Source organism: Choloepus didactylus, chromosome 18, assembly GCF_015220235.1.
Source record: "Choloepus didactylus isolate mChoDid1 chromosome 18, mChoDid1.pri, whole genome shotgun sequence".
In the NCBI taxonomy this organism is placed as follows: domain Eukaryota; kingdom Metazoa; phylum Chordata; class Mammalia; order Pilosa; family Megalonychidae; genus Choloepus; species Choloepus didactylus.
Genome location: NC_051324.1, coordinates 19303823 through 19318869, shown reverse-complemented (window position 1 = coordinate 19318869; position 15047 = coordinate 19303823). Strand labels below are relative to the sequence as shown.

At 39.6% G+C, this 15047-nt stretch overlaps 1 pseudogene; it reads left to right on the top strand.

Moving 5' to 3' along the window:
• LOC119514670 overlaps positions 1 to 10463 on the top strand; it is a 28742-nt pseudogene extending 18279 nt beyond the window's left edge.
• Positions 10464 to 15047: the final 4584 nt, after the last annotated feature.

Below are 15047 nucleotides of genomic sequence, written 5' to 3'. Positions count from 1 at the left end.
GGAGGGAGGGGGAGCCCAGAGGACCAGGTGCTGTCTCAGCCAATGGGTGAAACAGGGTGGCTGCAGACTTCGACCTGAAGGTGGGATTTCTGTACCTTTCTTGGCACAGAGGAGAAAGCCTCAGCCGTTTTCAGTTCCCAGCACCCTGACCCAGACAAGGGTGGAGATCGCACAGGCATGAGAGACTATCTGAATGTAAACGAACTCTCACCAGGGGCTGTATCTTCCCTAAGAAGAGAAAGATGGGACCAAGCTCTACTACCCACCTTCCATTCAGAACCAGACCCCAGAACCTGGGGGAAAACAGCCACAGGCCATACCACCTTACAACAGTCTGGAGCTACAGGCTGACAGGTGCTACCTGCTGGGCAGAAAAGCACAGTGACTTGAGGCTTCAAAGGGTGTATCAATTAAAGACACCCTCAGGGAAAAGGATACTATTGCCTCCTTCTAGACCTGAGCCCATTCTGGTCTGGGAAGACCTGATTGGGGTAACCAAGGAAACCAGATGCCAAGACAACAGAAAAATACAACCTACACTAAGAAAAACAAAGTTATGGCCCAGTCAGAGGAACAAACTTACACTTCACCTGAGATACAGAAATTTAAACAATACTAAATCAATTCAAAAAGTTTAAGGACGATATGGCAAAAGAAATGAAGCATATAATGAAACACTGGGTGAACAAAAGGTAGAAATCAAACATTCAAAAAACAACTGGCAGGATCTATGGAAATGAAAGGCACAACTCAAGAGATGAAAGACTCAGTGGAGACAACATCAGATCTCAAGAGGCAGAATAAAACACTCAGGAACTGGAGAACAAGACACCTGAAAAGCATACACACAAAAGAACAGGTAGAGAAAAGAATGGAAAAATATGAGCAACATCTCCAGGAACTGAATGACTACCCAAAACTCAGGAATGTATGTGTCATGGGTGTCTCAGAAGAAGAAGAGAAGTGAAAAGGGGCAGAAGCAATAATAGAGGAAATAATCAATGAAAATTCATATGAAAGACATAAAATTATGGATCCAAGAAGTGCAGTGTACCCCAAACAGAATAGCTCTGAATAGGCCTATGCCAAGACACTTAATAATCAGATTATCAAATGTCAAAGATAAAGAGAGAATCCTGAAAGCAGCAAGAGAAAAGCAGTCCATCACATGCAAAGGAAGATTGATAAGATTACGTGCGGATTTCTCAATAGAAACTGTGGAGGCAAGAAGGAAGTGGGGTGACATATTTAAGATACTGAAAGAGAAAAACCATCAACCAAGTATCCTATATCTGGCAAAACTGTCCTTCAAATATGAGGGAGAGCTTAAAATATTCTCTGACAAACAGACAATGACAGTTTGTGAACAAGATACCTGCTCTGTGGGAAACACTAAAGGGAACACTACAGACCAGAAGGAAAAGACAGTAATGAGGGGTTTGGGAAACAATTTTGGGAGATAGTAGCACAGCAATGTAAGTAAGCTGAACAAAGATGGCAATGAGTTTGGTTGAAAGAGGAAGGTTAGGACCATGTGGGACACCAGAAGGAAAGAGAAAACATAGAGACTGGGACTGAATAACTCAGTGAAACCTAGGGTGCTCAACGAATGTGATAAAAGGTAAAATTTGAGTTCTAGTTTGCTAATGCTACTGGAATGCAAAACACCAGAAATGGATTGGCTTTTATAAAGGGGGTTTATTTGGTTACACAGTTACAGTCTTAAAGGCCATAAAGTATCCAATGTAAGGCATCAACAATCTGGAGGATGGCCAATGGTGTCCAGAAAACCTCTGTTAGCTGGGAAGGCATGTGGCTGGTGTCTGCTCCAAAGTTCTGGTTTCAAAATGGCTTTCTCCCAGGACATTCCTCTCTAGGCTGCAGTTCCTCAAAAATGTCACTCTTAGTTGCACTTGGGGTATTCCTCCTCTCTCAGTTTCTCTGGAGCAAGAGACTGCTTTCAACAGCTGTCTTCAAACTGTATGTCATCTGCAGCTCCTGTGCTTTCTTCAAAGTGTCCTTCTTGGCTGTAGCAGCTTTCTCCTTTTGTCTGATCTTATACAGTGCTCCAGTAACTTAATTTTGACCCACCCTGAATGGGCAGGCCAACATCTTCATAGAAATTATCCAATCAGAGTCATCACCCACAGTTGGGTGGGGCACATCTCCATGGAAACAATCAAAGAATTTCAATCTAATTAACACTGATAGGTCTGCCCACACAAGATTACATCAAAGATAATGGCGTTTGGGGGACATAATACATTCAAACTGGCACAATTTGCTTTACATGAGGTAGAACAGATGAATGTCAACATTGCAAGGTGTTAAAAATAGGGTGGGATTGGGTGGAAAATACAATCAATGCAAATGAGACTATAATTAACAGAAACACTGTATTATGTTTCCTTTAATATAACAAAGGCAATATACCACAGCTAAATGCATATGGGGGAGACATGGGGGAAGAGTATGGGACTCTTGGCATTGGTGATGAGTCTGACTCTTTATTCTACTTTAGTTTAATGCTGTCTTTACTTCTGGTGCTTCCTAGATGTTATGTTTTGTCTCTCTCCCTCTCTCTTTCTCTCTCTCTCTCTCTCTTTCTCTCTCTCTCTCATCTCTCTGCCTTCTTTGATTCTTCCTCCTTCTTTGTGGAAGAAAAGGAGATACTCTTATATAGATAGTGGCGATTGTGGTGAATATATAAATATGTGACTATACAGGGAACCATCAATTGTTTACTTAGGATGGAATGCATGGTGTGTGAACAAAACCATCTTAACAAAAACGGGTTGAAGAAGAAACCTTGAGGACACTACATTGAGTGAAATAAGACAGACACATAAGGACAAATATTGCATGGTCTCACTGATGTGAACTAATTATAATATGTAAACTCATAGGCATGAAATATAAGTTACAAGGATATAGAACGAGACTAAAGAATAGGGAGTGGTTGCTTATTATGAGCAGAATGTGCAACTAGGGTGAACCTAAACATTTTGAAATGGACAGAGATAATGGTAGCACATTGTGAGAATAACTAACAGTCCTGAATGGTCTGTGAATGTGGTGGGAAGGGTAAGGTCAGAGTCACATATGTCACCAGAAGAAAAGTTGGAGGTTAAAAGATGGAAATGTATAAAACAGTGAACCTTGAGGTGGACAATGTCCATGATTAACTATACAAATATTAGAAATCTCTCTCATGAACTAGAACAAATGTATGACACAATAACTAGAAGTTATTAAGAGAGGGGCATATAGGAAAAAAAATACACCTATTGCAAACTATATACTACAGTTAGTAGTATTTTAACATTCTTTCATCAACAGTAACAAATGTACTATACCAATACTATGAATCTATAATGGATGGGGATGGTTAGGGGTATGGGAAGATTTGAGTTTTCTTCTTTTATCTCTGTTCCTTTTCTGGAGTAATGAAAATGTTCTAAAAATTGAATAAAAAATTGTGGTGATGGTTGCACAACTGTATGATGGCACTGTGGGCAACTGATTGTACACTTTGGATCTATAAATAAATAAATATATATTAGTTAATTAATGGAATTTTTAGACAGACAAAACCAGTGGAATTTGTCACTGCAGGTCTCCCCTCCGCAAAAAATCTGTAGGCAAAATGAAAATAATCCCAGGCAGAAACATGGAAATGCAGGAGGGAGTAAAAAGCACCAGAAATAATAAATATAAGTTGAACATTGTCTCAACAAAACAAAAACTGTAATATCTTGTGAAGTTCAAATTATGTGTGGAAATAAATTTCATGGCAGTAATAATGTAAAGGAAAGAGTACAGTAAACGGTGGTTAAATGTTCTAAGGTTCTAGCAGGATCATGGTAAAAATGATCATTTCTACTAGACTGTAATAGGCAAAGGATGCATGTTGAAATATTCTAGAAAAATCACTAAAAATTGTTAACAATATATAACTAAAATTATTTATAAGAGAAAATTAGATAATAGAAAATATTTGATTAATTCTAAAGAAGACAAGAAGGAAGGAAAAGGGAACATTAAAACAGATGGGTGGGTCAAAATATAAAACTAATAGAAGATGGTAGATATAAATTCAAACATATTGGCAATGACATTTAATTTAAAAGGTTAAATATTCCAAATAAAAGATGAAAATTTTCTAACAGGATAAAAATAACCATATGCTGCTTACAAAGACACACTTTAAATATATGGACTCAGAGAGGTTAAAGGATGGAAAACAATATACCATGCAGACAATAATAAAGAGAAAATGCAGATTTTTGAAAAGCAAGAAGTATTACTAGAGATAAAGACAGGTATTTCATAATTATAAAGGGGTCATTCTATCAGGATTATATCACCATTCTAAATCTACATAAACCCAACAAGATAGCTTGAAAATATATAATGTAAAAATTGACAGAACTTGAAGTAAAATAAACAAATGCACAATAATAGTGGGAAACTTTAATTCACCTCTTTCAATAGCTGATAGAACAAGTAGATGAAAAGATTAGTGAGTATATAGCAAATCTGAATTACACAATTAACAAAATTGACCTAAATGATATATTCGGGATACTATTCGCAACAATGACAAAACCTATATTCTTTTTCAATGTCACAAAGGACATTTATCAAAGTCAGCCATATGCTAGGCCATTAAGAAAACATCAGCAAATCTAAGAAGATTGAAATAATTCAGAAGATATTCTCTGACCATAATGGAATTAAGTTAGGAATCAATAACAAAGAAATAACAGAATGAGCCCAACTATCATGAATTTGAATAATACAATTGTAAATAACCCAGGGGTCAAAGAAAAAATGAAAATGAATATTAGAAAATATGTTCAAAATGGAATTATAATGAAGATAAAACATCAAAACTTATAGAATGCAGCTAAAGCAGCACTTAGAAGAAAACACATAAACTTAAATGAATAAAAAGAAAATAAGAAAGCTTACATCTCGGGAAACTAGAAATAGAAAAAGAACAAAAGTAATCACTTTTTCATTAATAAAAGAAAAGAACTCTTAGAAGCCAGAATTAGAAAAGAACATTCTTAATCTGATAAAAGATATGTAAAAAAAATTTGGAGGATGGGTTGGCAAACATTTTCTTTAATGGGTAAGATAGAAAATATTTTAGGCTTCAAGGTCTCTGCCACAATTACTCAAATCTGTCATTGTAATACAAAAGCAGCCATAAACAATACATAAAGAAATGGGCCTGGCTGTGTTCCAATACAATACAACCAGATGGTCAATAGATTTGACTCAGGGGCTACAGTTTGCTGACCCCTTATATAGAGCTAACATTATATACAATGATGAAATATTTAAAGCTTTCCTCCATGATCAGGAATGAAATAAGGAACATTTTTCAACACTTCTATTCAAAATCATACTGGAAGTTGTAGCGAATACAATAAGGCAAGAAAAGAAATAAAAGACATAAGGATTGGAGAGAAAGGAAAATCTCAATAGTCATAAATCACCTGATTGTAAATATAGGAAATGCAAAACAATGCACAAATCAATGGAATGAATAAGTGTCTCTAGCAAGATCACCAGATACAAGGTCAATAGCTGAAAATCAACTGTATTTCCATATATGAAGCAAACAAGTAGAAAACAAAATCTTTAAAATGATCCCATTTACACAGCATTTAAAAAGTATCAAATACATAAGTATAAATATAGCAAAAGAAGTACTCTGAACACTATAAACATTAAGATAATTTAAAGACCAAGAAAATGGAGAAATATGCCACATGCATGATTTAGAAGGCTCAATACTGTAAAGATGCCTATTCTCCAAATTAATCTATAGTTTTAATGCAATTTAAATCAAAGTCTGAGCAGATCTTTTTGAGGAAATTGTTAAGCCTATTCTAAAATTTATATGGAAATACAGAGCCACGAATAGGCAAAGAAATACTAAAGAAGAAGAACAAAATACTTAAACCAGAAATAGGAAGATATAGTAATGAATGCAGGGGTGTATTGATGCATGGATAGACAAACTGACAAACTGACATAACAAACAGTCCAGAAACAGATCACAAATGATTAATATCCCCTAACTAATGATAAAGATTTACATAACAGTGCTGTGGGGAAAGGATGGTCTTTTGAATAAATGGCACTAGTTCAGCTGGACATTTGTACTTGGGGGGAAGGGTGTATTGAATCTTGACCTCTTCTTCACCTGATATAAAAAAAATCAATTCTAGATTTATATAGATCTAAATATGAAAAGCAAAATAATAAATTCTTTAGAGGAAAATGCTGGCAAAGTGTAGAGGCAAACACTGGCAAAGATTTAGCAAAGATTTCTTAAGATACAAAAATCACCAACCATCATACCTCCTCACACCAGTCAAGAATTATAGGCTAACAGTCATCATCTGCTGGGCAGAAAAGCACAGTGACTTGAGACATCAAAGGGTGGAGCAATTTTCTAAGACACACCTGCAGGGAAACTAGATACTGAATATTTCTTCCCTCTGGGACCTGAGCCTGTTCTGGTCTGGGAAAACCTGATTTGGATAACCAAGGAAACCATGCTTAGACAACAGAAAATTACAACCTACACTAAGAAAAACAAAGTTATGGCCCAGTCAAAGGAACAAATGTACACTTCAACTGAGATACAGGAATTTAAACAATTAATGCTAAATCAATTCAAAAAGTTTAGAGAAGATATTACAAAAGAGATAGAGGCTGTAAAGGAAACACTGGGCATATATACGGCAGAAATCAAAAGTTCAAAAAACAACTAGTAGAATCTATGGAAATGAAAGGCACAACACACAAGATGAAAGACAAAATGGAAACATACAACAGCAGATCTCAAGAGGCAGAAGAAAACACTCAGGAACTGGAGAACAAAACACCTGAAAGCCTACACACAAAGGAGCAGATGGAGAAAAGAATGAAAAAATATGAGCAACGTCTCTGGGAACTCAAGGATGAAACAAAGTACAATAATGTACGTATCATTGGTGTCCCAGAAGGAGAAGAGAAGGGAAAGGGGGAAGAAGCAATAATAGAGGAAATAATTAATGAAAATTTCCCATCTCTTATGAAAGACATAAAATTACAGTTCCAAGAAGCACAGCATACGCCAAACAGAAGAGATCTGAATAGGCCTACACCAAGACACTTAATAATCAGATTATCAAATGTCAAAGAGAAAGAGAGAATCCTGAAAGCAGCAAGAGAAAAGCAATCCATTACATACAAAGGAAGCTTAATAAGACTATGTGCAGATCTCTCAGCAGAAACCATGGAGGCAAGAAGGAAGTGGTGTGATATATTTAAGATAATGAAAGAGAAAAACCGCCAACCAAGAATCCTATATCCAGCAAAGCTGTCCTTGAAATATGAGGGAGAGCTCAAAATATTTTCTGACAAACAGACAATGAGAGACTTTGTGAACAAGACACCCGCCCAACAGGAAATACTAAAGGGAGCACTACAGGGTGATAGAAGACAGGAGTGTGTGGTTTGGAACACAATTTGGGGAGATGGTAGCACAACAATAGAAAATCCCATGGAATTTTGGAACTGTAACTGAGAAGGATGAGCTGGAATTTGAACTGAAAAAGATAGCCTAGCCTGTAGTTGGGTGCCTGGACTGTAAGCTGTAAAGTTTGAGAATTGTCAGAAGCTGCGTTTATTGTTATGTGGACTGGAGAAGCACAGGAAACCTGTTTGGAGACAGAAAATGAGAGAGAGAAGAGAAGGAAGAAGGTAGGGTGAAGAGTAGGGGGAAGGAAGGAAGGAAAGGAGGGAAGGATGGAGGGAGGGAGGGAGAGAGAGATGAAGGGAGGGAAGAAGGAAGGGAGAGACATGAAGTAGGCAGAAAGGAGTAGAAAGGAGAGGTAGAGAGAGAGAATCCTGATGATGCTCAAGTTTTCCAATCCATTTGCTTTTAAGTTCTATAAGACACTCTAGTTTTCTGAAAATAAATCCTCCTTTTGTCTAAAAAAAAAAAAATCACTAACCATAAAATGAAAATTGATAGATTGGACCATTTTAAAATTAAAATCTTCTGTTGCTCAAGAGCCACCATCCACTGAACAAAAACCCATATTCTTACTACATACATGTGACAAAAGACTCATCGCTGCAATGCACAACATTACAAGTCAACATGAAAAAGATGGATAGCCCAGCCAAAAAATGAGCAAAAGACTGGAGTCTCTGCATGCCCATATCTCCTGGTTCTAGCTTTGGGATCTTATTTCTTTGCGTGTCTGCTTATCTTTGGTTTTATGCTGGATGCCATATTTGAAAAACCTATTAAGAGAAATAATGTGAGGTCTAGCATAATGTTATTTTCCTCCAACTATGATTTTCGATAGCTTATGCGACATAGTCTGCTTTATTTCTGGCTTGCTTGTACTCCTAGGACACCTTTTAGGATTGCTTGGTTTATTCCTTGAAAACAGAATCATTTCCCAAGACCCCTGCTTCTAGATATTAACACTGAAGCAATTACCCATGATCATCTCAAGAAGCTGTCTTGGGATTGTTTCCCCAAGGCCTCCCCAAAACTGATAAATAGGCCTGTGGCGGGGTAGGCTCAGCTCGTTCCTTGGTGAATCTGATGCTCACAGGCCCCTGGCCTCACTGGGCACCCACACCCTTATGTTCTGTCTCCTCTTTTGCAGGAAGTGAAGAACAGGCACCAATTCCCCTGCTTCCTCTCTTCTCTATTCCAGCCACAAGTCCCAAAGCCCTCCCGAGAGGGTACAATGTCTTAGGCTGTTTTCATCAGATGGTGGAAAAAGGAAGAACCAGTGAACTCAGACCAGCACAGGGCAGCTGGGTAAGGTCTACAAGTCCCAGGCTCTCACCTCCTCTCTCCTCCCTTTCTTACCTTCCCTTGCCTAATTTTCTCTCTCACAAACATACATTCTTTGGACAGTTTTCATAGACTCTAACCCTTTTGTGTTTGAAGGTAATACAACTCCTCCAACCTTCCTAGCACTCTGTAGTTTTTCAAGTGATGTCAGGTGCCCTGTTGCATGTCATTCTCACAACCTGCAGGAAAGGCTTTCTTGGTGAGATGAGGATGCCCAGCAGGGTGTGTGGTCTATTCAAGGTCACAGAGCTAGGGTGCCAGAGGAGGTACTAAAACCCATTTCCAATGCCAAGTCGGGAGCCCTTTACATGCTGCCCCACCCTCTTAGCCCTTTGTCCACCCAGCCCTGCAGCAGCAGGTTTGTCTGTAAGACTGTCTGACCATACAAGGGTTTGTAATGCACTAAATTAGACTCAGAGCAGTGTTTCCCACGGTCCAGGACCATAATTACCAGGGTTTTGCTGAAAAGGCTCTGGTCATCAGACCAGGGATACTGAACTAGTGTTTCAAGAGAGAGAGTCAGAAAAACAGCTTTTTGTATAAACAAGTATCTCAGGTGATTCTGATGCACATTTAAATATGGGAGGGTGCTTATCCATTTCTTTGGGTATCTTCTGCCTTCCCTGGCTCTGTTACCTGCCTCGTACCCTCCTTCCTGTCAAGCAGATGTCCCAGACAGCCTGTTGAAGGAAGTAGTTTCTGATGGGGTCTAAGGAGATGGGCAACCTCTGTCTCCATGGCAGAAACAGAGGTGGTGGCCAGGTGAGCTCAGGTTGGGATCCCTGCAGGGAGTCAGGTGGTATTTCTGTTTCTTCCTGAGGTCACTCTTGGAGTACTGGGTGATCTCTGGGATGAGCCCATCAGTCCCCCACCCTCGATCCCACTCGTTGTTTCTCTAAGAGGCAAGCAGCTTCCCTTTTGCTGGCTTCCTTCCTCCCAGTGCCAGGCTAACACAAAGCAAATACCCAGCCTGGAATTCCTGGTCAAAGTCTCATCTCTGTCACCAAATCATTCCATGACTTTGGGCAGGGCTCTTAGGCTCAAAGCCTCACGTAAGTAGTGTCAGGATTGGTGTTGATCCACAGGAGAACTATATAGGTAAGAAATAACAGATGCAAAGATAAGAAAGTCTCCAGAGCATGTGTTAAGGGACACTCCTGTATTCATTCAAATGCCAAAGGAACACTACACAATCACTCTATCTTTTGGAATCTTAGTGTTAACCATCACCTACTTCCACTAACACTTGAATCTGCTCTGAAATAACCACTCAGCCCATGGGATCATGCATCAGTTTGGATGCCTTCCAAGTTGGGGAGCTCACTTCTTCACTGGCCCTCTTCCCTGACACAGCATTTAGTCCCCTGACAGCCAGCTCATCTCTAACTCTCTTTTTATTCCCAGGCTCCTGACCTGAATAATCTATATCCCTTTGTATGGAAACCCCATAATAATACGTTCCCACATTCTTCTGTCTCCCCTGTAGACAGCACCAAGGGACCAGCAACAAGTCGACATCCACCTTGACATCCTGGACCATTCCCTGAAGACACAGGGTGAACTGAGGCCGCTCCTGTGAGTTGGGGGCAAGCCAGACCCCCAGATAGAGGTGAGATTGGAGTGCCTGATCCTTCTCTAGCCCTGATAGCAGGTTTTCCTACCTGAGGGGATTGTGAGAAGGTCAGACGTTTGAGGAAATGGTTAATAGGACTCCCTTTGTGATCCCTATAACAGCACCTCCTCCTCAGGGCTTTATGGCTGTTTCTCTTCCACTGAACCTCCGATGATGTGGGCTTTGTGTTTCTCATTTGACATGTGGCAGAGTAGGTAGGGCATGGACTTTGCAGGCAGAGAGGGACTTCAAATCCTGGCTCCATCGTTTAAGGGCAATTCTGGGACACATTAACCTTCTAAGTCTCAGTTGCCTCATCTATAAAACAGGTTAAGAAAACCATGTAGTGCAGTGGTGCAAGCTAAATATAAGATTTGTATATGTATATAATGCACTTAACACATTGTCCGAGCAAGTGCTTGGTAAAGGGTAGCAGTTTGCTAAAAAAAAAGTTGTATTAAGCTGGAGCTTGGACCCAAACTTTTGACTCAAAATCTCCTTCCATATCACATCGAAGGTGAATAATCTGGAAATTAAGCTCTGTAAATGGGGGTATTGAATCCCCTCATTGGCTTAATGATGCTGGGTCTGCCCCTTCCCCAACCTTGGAGCTCCAAATCCCTTCACTCTCTCAGGTTGCTCATATTTCCCACATCTCCATTTGCTTATCCTGCTGCCACTGCACCTTCATCATATTCCAGATGGAATTTTCTGTCCAGGCTTCACCCCTCCCTGGAACACTGGCTGTATTTTTATCTGTCTCTAATTTATTTAGGCTCCTTTGCCATTCATTCGTCTCCAATGCACAGAATGCCTAATATTCTAAATAGTTCGATTCAACCCTCACTTATTGATCCCCACAGTGTACCTGGCATTGCATGAGGTCTGGGGGATGCAGTCAAGAAAGTGATATTGTCCCTGCTCTTGAGGATCTCACAGTCCTGCAGGGAAGACAGACATGAATGCAAAACATGGGAAGGGGCCACCAGAAAAGAATAGAGAATCAGAAAGCAATGCAGAGGTGGGGGTTACCTCCAGGGTGGGGGAGACACCACCAGGAGAGGATGCCCAGGCGGGATCAATGATGGATCTTACCAGACTCATATTGGATGGACAGGTTGGAGCAAGGGCATGTGGTGGAAATGAATGGCTGGTGCAAGGATGAGGAAGGCATTTTGTGGCATTCTAGAAAAATGCAAGAAGCAAGCTCAGGGGAGTGGGAGAGGCTCCTGCGGAGGAGGCATCCAGAGCTGTCAGCTCCTGGCCACAAACTTGTCTTTGTTCTGGAGGAAATGGGGAGCCCAACTGATAGAGGAAGCAAGCAATCAGAATTTAATTTAGAGAACATTCCTGAAGGCAATGAGGATGCCACTTCCATGCATTTCCTCACACCAGCCTCACAATGTCACTAAGGGGCTGACCCTACTAGTATTCAGTAAGCAGAATCTGTAATTTTTCTATTTTACTATGTAAGAATAAATCACATTTTAATTTAACAATTATCATAAACACACACATATATGGGACACATTACTTTATAATGGCTTCATTGTGTACCATTAATTATATGGATTGTGCCTTTATAATTCTAATGATGGTTACTTAAGTAGTTTTTTTTTTTTACTGTTTCTGACAAGGTTCTGAGAAACATCTTATACATATATATCTATTTTTTTATCTGATAATGGTTTTAAGATAAAAACCTAAAACTAGGTTTCTCAAAGGGCTCTGTCCCATTCTCCCTTAAAAAAGTCCATATTACATCCCAATCTGATTCTTTGAAAATGAAAAGACAGATTACTATACCAGTCACTTGAACAGACTCAGTAGTTTAAGAAGGATATCACTCCAAATAATCAGATGAATGATCCCCTTAGCAGAAGACTTTCTATCTGGAAAAGGAGAAAACTTTACAAAATTAATTCATAATCTCAACAGCAAATAGAATGTCAAGTTGCTCTCTGGAAAGCTGTTACTTTCATTGGTATATAAAACTGCACGTTCATTCCATCCAATGATAAATAGTGAAGCTGTGTGTTTTTTTTCATGTGTCTGTTGACTTTGATCTTCTTTTGTGAATTGCATATTCATGTCTGTTTCTATTTTTCTATGGGGGGTTGGTAATTTATTATTGGTTTACAACAGCTCTTTCTGTATTTAGCACAATAACCATTTTTCCTCAAACTTTTTTGTTTGTATTTTGTTGTAGTATCATGGTGTTTTGGTGATGGAAGAATTTCATTTTTAAGTGAGTAAAACATGGCCTATTTTTTCATCATGTTTCTGCCTTTGATGCTGTTCTTGTGAAGACTGTCTCCATATCAAGATTAAATATTTTTAATGAAACAATGTAATAGAAGAAAATTTAGGTATATTTGTTTCCCTCTTTTGCATTTCAAAGTGATCCAAGAAGTATAAAAAGTTGTTTTAGAAATGTAAAAACCCCTCTGGAAAACAGGAACAGGTGATATCACAGGTTAGGAACTTCGAGGAATTTCTGGATGGCATGGAGCAGTGGGGCTGGATTGAGGGACAAGCTAAAAAGGGCCAAAGAGCCAGTGGACTCAGCCAAAGGGAGAAGGTGGGTGATTATCCTCGATAGGGTCCTGGAAAACCAGCAAGTGAGAAACATCAGGGACTGGGCACAGAGCAAGAGGAAACTGGCTGCAGCTGTCCTCCCTTCACTCCCTTTCGTGAAGACAAGGGGGAGCTGAGAAATGATGGAGCAGACAGAGAGCAGGTGCAGTGCCCGGGAGAGCATCTGCCACACCAGCACAGAGGGAGGGAGGGGACGCAGGTATGGGGTCACAGGTTCTCCTTTACTCTTATCTTGTCATTTGTCACCGTTACCTCTTTATTCTTTTCCTTTGTGTTCTGGTGGACTTGCAGACATGATATTCCAAAAACTGATTCTGTTTTCTGCACTACTGAAACTTCTCTTTACTTCTCCATCATATTTTTAAGTTCAGTGATCTTATTTTTCACCCAAAAGCAACCTTTCTTTTTTTTAAACATATTTGTACCTTTTATTACAATCATTGATCACCCTAGGTTTCGCTGAGTTACACAGTCCCAGTCTTTATCCTTTGTCTTTTGTTCTGGTGTCCCACATGGTCCTAATCTTCCTCTTTCAACCATACTCACAGTCATCTTTGTTCAGTGTACTTACTTTGTCCTGCTGCTCTCTCCAAAATTGTTTCACAAACCTCACACTCCTGTCTTTTCCTCTCTGTCTGCAGTGCTTCCTTTAGTGTTTCCTGTAGAGCAGGTATCTTGTTCACAAACTCTGTCATTATATGTCAGACAATATTTTAAGCTCTCCCTCATATTTGAAGGACAGTTTTCCCAGATATAGGATTCTTGGTTGGTGGCTTTTCTCTTTCAGTATCTTAAATATATCACCCCACTTCCTTCTTGCCTCCATGGTTTCTAACTGAGAAATCCACACATAGTCTTATCAAGCTTCTTTTGTGTGTGATGAATTGCTTTTCTCTTGCTGCTTTCAAGATTCTCTCTTTATCTTTGAAGTTTGATATTGTATAGACCTATTCAGATCTATTCTGTTTGGGGTGTGCTGCTCTTCTTGGATCCATAATATTATGTCTTTCATAAGAGATGGGAAATGTTCATTGATTATTTCCTCTATTATTGCTTCTGCCCCTTTTCCCTTCTCTTCTCCTTCTGGGACACCAATGACATATAAATTCTTGCTTTTCCTTTTGCCCTTAAGGTCCCAGAGACATTGCTCATAATTTTCCATTCTTTTCTCTATCTGTTCTTTTGTGTGTTGACTTTCAGGTGCCTTGTTCTCCAGTTCCTGAGTGTTTTCTTCTGCCTTCTGAGATCTGCTGTTGTATGTCTCCCTTATGTCTTTCATCTCTTGTGTTGTGCCTTTCATTTCCATAGATTCTGCCAGCTATTTCTTTGAAGTTTCAATTTCTACCTTATGTTCGCCCAGTGTTTTCATTATATGCTTCATCTCTTTTGTCATATCTTCCTGAAACTTTTTGAATTACTTTAGTATTAGTTGTTTAAATTCCTGTATCTCAGTTGAAGTGTAAGTTTATTCCTTTGACTGGGCCATAACTTCATTTTTCTTACTGTAGGTTGTAGTTTTCTGTTGTCTAGGCATCTGATTTCCTTGGTTACCCCAATCAGGTTTTCCCAGAGCAGAACGGGCTCAGGTCTTAGAAGGAAGCAATAGTATCATGTCTCCCTGGGGGCGTGTCTTAGAATATTGGTACACCCTGTGAAGACTCAAGTCACTGAGCTTTTCTGCCCAGCAGGTGACACCTGTCAGCCTGTAGCTCCAGACTGGTGTAAGGTGCTGTGGCCTGTGGCTGTTTTCCCCCAGGTTCTGGGGTCTGGTTCTGAATGGAAGGTGGGTAGTAGAGCTGGCACCTTCTTCCTCTTAGGGAAAATACATCCCTTAGGGTGAGGTCATTTACATTTGAATAGTCTCTCTGCCTGTGCTATCTCCACCCTTGACTGGGTCGGAGTGCGCTATCTCCACGCTTGTCTGGGTGGGAACTGAAAACGGCTGAGGCTTTC